We start from the raw sequence: 7042 nt of genomic DNA on the forward strand, positions 1-7042 counted from the left end.
ATTGGAATGTTAGATCTGATGAATTGCAATATTGACCAGCCTGTCTGCTCGGTAATTACATGATTTGGGCCATTTACGCATTCTTTTCAACCCTTAGCGCTTCACCGTCTATAATTATATTTGCATACCTTATAACCGTTCATGAATTATCAAGGGATTTCAAAACTGTCATTTCTCTTCTTAAAGATACGATGTCATTTAGATAGGAAATATATCTTGCTTGTTAGGTATGGGAGAAGAAAGGTTTTTTAAAATTGAATAATTGATATCCCCCGTAGGGGGTGGTGCAATCAGTGCACCTCATGCGGTGCACTGTAGGTATTACTTAAGGTTCTTTGCAGCGTCCCTTCGGCCCCTCGCTGTTACTGTATCTCCGTTCATATTCTGTTTCTTCCATCTTATTTTTCAGCCTCATAACAATTATTTCATAGTAAAGCTGCGAGTTTTTCCTCCTGTTACACCTTTCAATCCTTTTACTGTCAGTTTCCCTTTCAGGCGCTAAATGACCTCATAGGTCCCAGCGGCCTTTGGCCTAAATCCTATATTCTATTCTATTAATTGATATTGCTATGTGGCCCTCCTGAAGTAGGTCAGCAGTAAAAGATGTCTAAGAGAAAATAATAACATGAAAACGATGGAAAGCGGGGTAAAGAAAAAGCGTCCAAGCTCAAGAGGACCCTGTTTGTGGGGCAAGGAGGAAAGAACCCGCCTCGACCTCCACCTGGATTGCGGTGAAGAGGCTACGTAAAAAAGTGAGGATGAAGCGTCTAGTTAACGTTTCAGCCTTTTAAAAAATTGCAGCGTAATCGCAACAGATCTTAGTGGTCTTTTGCAAGAGATAAAGGGCAACCATGGGGTTCCGAAACTGATAAAGTATTATTATTATTATTATTATTATTATTATTATTATTAATATTATTATTATTCAGAAGATGAACGTGAATGTATGACACTATTTCGGTTCGAGTGGAATTCGCGCATTTCATAAAGTTTCGATGACGTAACGTTTCCCGTTTTCTCTGAAACATCCCAGGAAATGTTGTGGTGTATTGCCGTAGCTTCCTCCTCGATCTATTCATAGTTTACCTTTCCATTAGCAATACAAATTAACGCTGTTGAAAGTTGATTCATTTTCATGGAATTTTGGCTGTCAAGTCAAGCACTGGGGCACTTCCGGCCATTCAGCGTCTCCGACATTGAAAACAGGAGTTAAGATAAAGAGATCCAGAAAATAAAGGAGATGAAATACAGGGACCTAAAGGTGGAACTGGGAGAAAACTCTGCAGTTGCCCTAAGAAGTAGTAGTTAAGAGTTGTTGGACAGCAAGATTTGAAGAAGGGCATTGGGAATGGAGGGTAAGTAAAAAGCTAAAAAGCGGTTGCAGCTAGGGCCCGCAGGAATACTACAGGCACCCTTTAGTAGTGCCAATAAGGTGTAGTGAAGGAACTAGCCCCCTACTGGGACGCTGGTGTAAGGACTCCCGTATGTCGATCACTCGTTTAGGGCGTCATCCTCGCACCTAGATTCAGCAGTATAACATTGTTTCTTATCAAGGGACGTCTGTTTTATTAGCCCTACAAAAAAAAAAAGAGAGAAACTTCACTGACTTAGCTATCATGAGGTGACACAGGCTGACGTGTCTCAGATCCGATGGTTTACGACGTTGTGAAGAAGTAACTTTTAGGAAGTAGCTTTTGTCATCTGAAGAGGTTAAATCTGTCGCAAATTCTTTTGTTTGCTTTAGAAAACGCTCCATGTTGGCATCTGAAGGATCTCTAAAAAGAAAGTCCTATATCGTATGTAATCTGTTATATTTTGTACGAATTTTGCTAATTTCTATTCAGTTTTAGATTTGTAATGTATGATTTATGCTCTATTTAAGCGTTTAGTTTCTAGAGATCTTTATGTTGACAATGTACGCTTGAAATTATACATTAATTTTTCGGAATTTTATTAATACATATATATATATATATTATGACGATTCGTGTATGATTTATGGCAAATTCTTTTAGCAGTGAAGTTAGCATCAAATTACATAGACTTCATATAATGATACTATATATATGTATGTATATATCATTTTAATTCTTTTATCCTGCCTGTGTGTCTGTGTGTGTGTGTGTTATCTGTTCTGTGTATCTGTGTGTATGGGTATGTGTATATATATATATATGGGTATGGGTATGGGTATGGATATATATATATATGGGTATGGATATATATATATATATATATATATATATATAATATATGAATGTATAAATACGCTACCGTTATATAAGGACCTGAAAGATATACGAGTATATTGGAAGTTTGTAAAATTGAAGATTAAGGTGATACTATGAGGAAGGCGTCTTCTCGGTGAGAGTCAGTAGCGGAGAAGACTAAAAGCTATAAATGGCGGATGAAGAAGAAAAAAGAGATTCATTTCTGAAGTAGTTGAATGCGGAGAAAAAAGACTGTGCACAAGAATACAAGAAGATGACTGAGGCAATCGTAAGCAACGTATCTGAACATGAAATTTAAGGAACAATACCAATTTAAAGGCAAATCTGAGCAAGTGATATAAGAAGAAAAATATGTTTTTCAAGATTAATGTAAATCGTTGAAAATTACCTGGGTTAATGGGCAAATGGATCTAGAATAAAATAGGCAAATGGAAAGAATCTCTCAGGAGATGGGGTGTGGATATATTTTAAGAATATTTGTCGAATTTAGAGGATAGGGAGTCACAGATTTGAATAATGCAAAGTTGAAGGAGGTGATGTGGCCTTGAAGAAAAGACTTTGAGGGATGAAGCAGACAGTTAAAAGGTTGAATAATGAAAAGGCAAATGGAGATAAATATGATTATAAGGAAAAAATTATGTTATGTGATGACGAGGATGACAGTGGATCCATTGTGTTACGTTTATCTGGATATGGCAAAAGTCACGGAGGAATGGATAAGACTAATTTTATTTTCTTAATTGCATTATATATGAAATATATATATGAAAGCATATGGGGTTGGGGTTGAGGGTTGAGAGAGATAGTTGATTGCAAGGAAAGGAATAGAAATGTTGATCAAGCTTTTGAAACCAGAAACGAGAGATCTGAAAGTCTTAGAGCGACGGAAGAAATTTGTAAATAATAGAATGAGAAAGTCTCGTGAGAATGATCGGGAGGGCACTGAAGATATCCAAGTTCAGGAGGAAGACGTAAACTAAGTGCTGTGGATTTGCCGAGGTCATTTGATGCCAAATTTGATTTCATGTTTCGGACGATAATTTGCGATAAGTAGGGAAAGTTAAGATTTTTATGATTTACGTGAACCACACACACACACTTCTTTCGCCTTAAGGTTTGAAAATGCTGATGAAGGATTATATTATATATATGGGGAAGCCTGATAAAAGTGTAAGTATTTGTTATAGAATCTGCTAATGTGTGTTCGTTTCGGGGGTATATATATATATATATTATATATGTATACATGTGATTTGTGTGTGTATGTGTTTACTGAAGGTTATTGTACAATTTAAGGATTCATCTTATTACTGGATTTGGCAATACTTTTCAGTGCTTAAAAATCTGAACAATATAAAACTACAATATGAAAACTGTTTAGCGTGCTGACCTACATAGTTCATATTGCCCACCCATACAGCGCAATATTATTACGATAATGGGGATATTGCACGCCACGCTGCGTTACCATAGTTGCCCGTCATGTCCCCCTACCCTCCTGATCCCCTACTTAACCTGCCCCCACATAGGGGAAAAACAGGTTTTCAGGAGGAGGGTGGATGTGTCATGTCTCCCTACCTTCCCGATCCCTACCTACCCGCCCCCATCCGGGCCGGACAAACAAGAAAGATCCATTCGGATTTTATTATTATAGAAGATAGATAGATAAATTTGTATGCCAGACTAGATTCTGTTAAAGCCTAACATAACCGGATGTAAAACATTAATCAGATCCTGAATTTTCTGTCCAGTCGAGGATTATTTATTCTTCTTTTTGAGAAATGCCTCTCTGACTTTAACTATAAAAGAATATTGACATTATTTAAGGTTGAATCAATAAACAAGTTTCTTGCCGAATGTATGTTCAAACGTTAATGATTCCGTAATTGTAAATAATATCTTAATGGGTCTTTTAGTTTTTTCGCACGACTAGAACAAACCCTGAATTTTATTTCTTTTTGCCTGCCTAATTTTGATTATGAAGGACCAGTAGATTTACTTGATGTTAAATTTAAAAGGTTTCCTACCGAACGTGCTGTACTTTCAAACGTTAATGATTTAGCATTTCTAAATAATATCATAACATGTCAATTGATTTTTTCTATGTCTATAATCAAATGGCTGGCTGAAAGAGTAATCAAGCACCACCACGACGTAAAACGTTTCGTGTTCCACCAAAGAAAGCTTAGACAAAGGCGGCACATCAAATGGACCCCTCGCCCGGGGCAAACTTCTTTTCGTTACGTGGCGGCCAGGGTAGGGAGCCGTTTGATAGCTCTCCTGTGAATGAACCCGCCGATTCCAGCGATAAAAATGAAAACGGTTTTTATCAAGCTTTTTTTTTTTTTTTTTGAGGCGCCACAAAGGATCTTTGAAGGAGAGGGTCGTATATTAGCGTTCCATGGGCAATAGATAATTGCGTGAAAGTAACTCAAACGAGCGATGAACAAAAATGAAAGTCTATAACAATCTACAGTAGATAAATCGTATTCTACATATTTGGTTTTTTATAATGATTTAAACTAAAAACCGGTATGTATATAGGAAGAATAAATTTAAACCTACATCCGTTGTTGAGGTTGTTTTAGAGTTAACCAACATTAAAATGCCATGGGCTTGTGTTCATAATCATAGCAACCTCCGTACTTCAACATGTTTGAGAAAACTCGGATGTTGGGTAAAAATAAAAAAAAAAAAATCAAAGATCTGAAACCGTTTTAAACATTTCGTTACTCATCAGTAAGAGAAGAAGATACAGCACCGGGTCTCTGTTGTGGGAAGAGAAGGCGACAAGAAAATGAATATTAGAAAGGAAAAGAAGAAAACATTCATAACTGTTTTAGGAAAGCTTAAGGAGTGATTGGAGCGATAGTAAAATAGTTTCGGTCTCTAAAAGGAAAGGGAAATAAAATCAGTTTGAGGTAAAATCGAATATCCAAAGAAACTTTCCTCAGTTTTCCTCTCTAAGGTTAGGAGGGTAATTTACCATATTGTAAGATACAGAAAACTAATCAACGTAATCAAATTTTATTGGAAAAAATGCAATAGTTTGGTGGTTCCGGTTTGTTAAGTAATAGAAGATCGAAAAACAAAGAAAAAATAAAATATTCAATTAAAAAGTGGAATTTCAGGTATTTTGTTGAGGCAGACGTCTCTTAATCTTATTTGATCGATGTTGAATCCCAGCCTGTTCTTTTCATTAGTATTCCACAAATGCCGAAAAATTTTGATTATTGTAATTGTCATGATAATTTCACCGTTTTAATCGTTGCTGGGCTCCAAAGATTTGAATAAAGTGTTATGGAGGGATGTGAAAAAGGATGATGATGAAAGGCTACAGAGGAACGTTGGACAGACGATGGTAAAAAAGGACGAGGTTAGACCTAAGGCTGGTAACAGGTGATGGCGATGGCTGAGGTGCTTGTGTCTGTCTCTTCCTAAATTACTGATAACGTTTGTAATGGTCACCGGGTCCTTCTTTGAAGTGACAATTTCAATTGCTAAATTTCTTGAGGGTTTTCTGGAGGCTTTGGTCTTGATTCAGCTCCAAAAATCAGTCTTGATGGCTGTGTCTTTTCTTACAGTGGCACTTTGCAAGGCAATCTAACATTCCATCGTTTGGATCACAATAACTGATATGGCTCAGAACTGTTCAGAAACTTGAATGTAGTCAATCTAACACGAGCATTTCACAAAAATGCCTTAGTCTAACATCTTTTTTGAATAGCACACCTAGTTTGTCGTTTACAATGGTCCTAGTAGTATATCATACATTGTTTAGTAAAATCTGTATACCGAAATCTACCAATCTGTAATATCTGGAAAGGGCATTGGGAACGAAGAGTAAAAACCAGTTAATTTCTCCAGAAAGTGGGAATGAATAAAGTTACAATGACATATCAAAACTCTTTATGAACAGTTACTGTAGTTCTATATATATATATATATATATATATATATATATATATATATATATATATATATATATATATATATATATATATATATATATATATATATATATATATATATATATATTATATATATATATATATATATATATATATATATATATATATATATATATATATATATATTATATATATATATTCTTGCTTATTTAGGACTTTATTATGCAAAAATACTGTCACTAAATATATGTACGTTTTCCATTTTGAATATCTTGTTTAGGACTTTATTCAAATTTTTTATTTATGAATTCACTGTTATTTCAGCTTTCATGGCCTGATTCTTATTGACTCATGGTCACATTAAAAAAAGTAGTCGTTTAGTGTTTTCAGTACTTCAAGAATCATTTTATGGTCCACTGATATCTCGTAACATCACAACTAGAGTCCCTTGAAAGCCAAAGATTTTAAAAGCCTTGGATTTTTTCATTTTCAACGAAGCCTTGATATTTTCTCAAGCATTTCATCTATTACTCATTTTCATTATTATTATTCAGTGCCAGTTGAACCTTGTTCATAAGAAAAACACCCACAGGGGCCATTGCCTTGCCAAATTTAAATTTCAAAAGAATGTTATGGTGTTCATTAGAAAGAAGTAACAGAAGGTAACAGGAAATACAGAAAGAAGAGATCAGTTGGCTGGGAGAGAAAATTTAAAAATTGAAATGTAAGTAAACATACAAGTTCAGAACCCTTTTAAAGCAAACCTTAAAAATGTTTTGCCTGTTTTTCATTTTTATATTCTGAAAAAGTTTCAAGCTTTGAAGTGTCATGGTTGTATTATCTCACCGCCTTTTGCATTATTCACAATACTGCTTTGTTTTACTTCTCAGGGTTTCCTTC

The sequence above is a fragment of the Macrobrachium rosenbergii genome, chromosome 4, assembly GCF_040412425.1.
Source record: "Macrobrachium rosenbergii isolate ZJJX-2024 chromosome 4, ASM4041242v1, whole genome shotgun sequence".
In the NCBI taxonomy this organism is placed as follows: Eukaryota; Metazoa; Arthropoda; class Malacostraca; order Decapoda; family Palaemonidae; genus Macrobrachium; species Macrobrachium rosenbergii.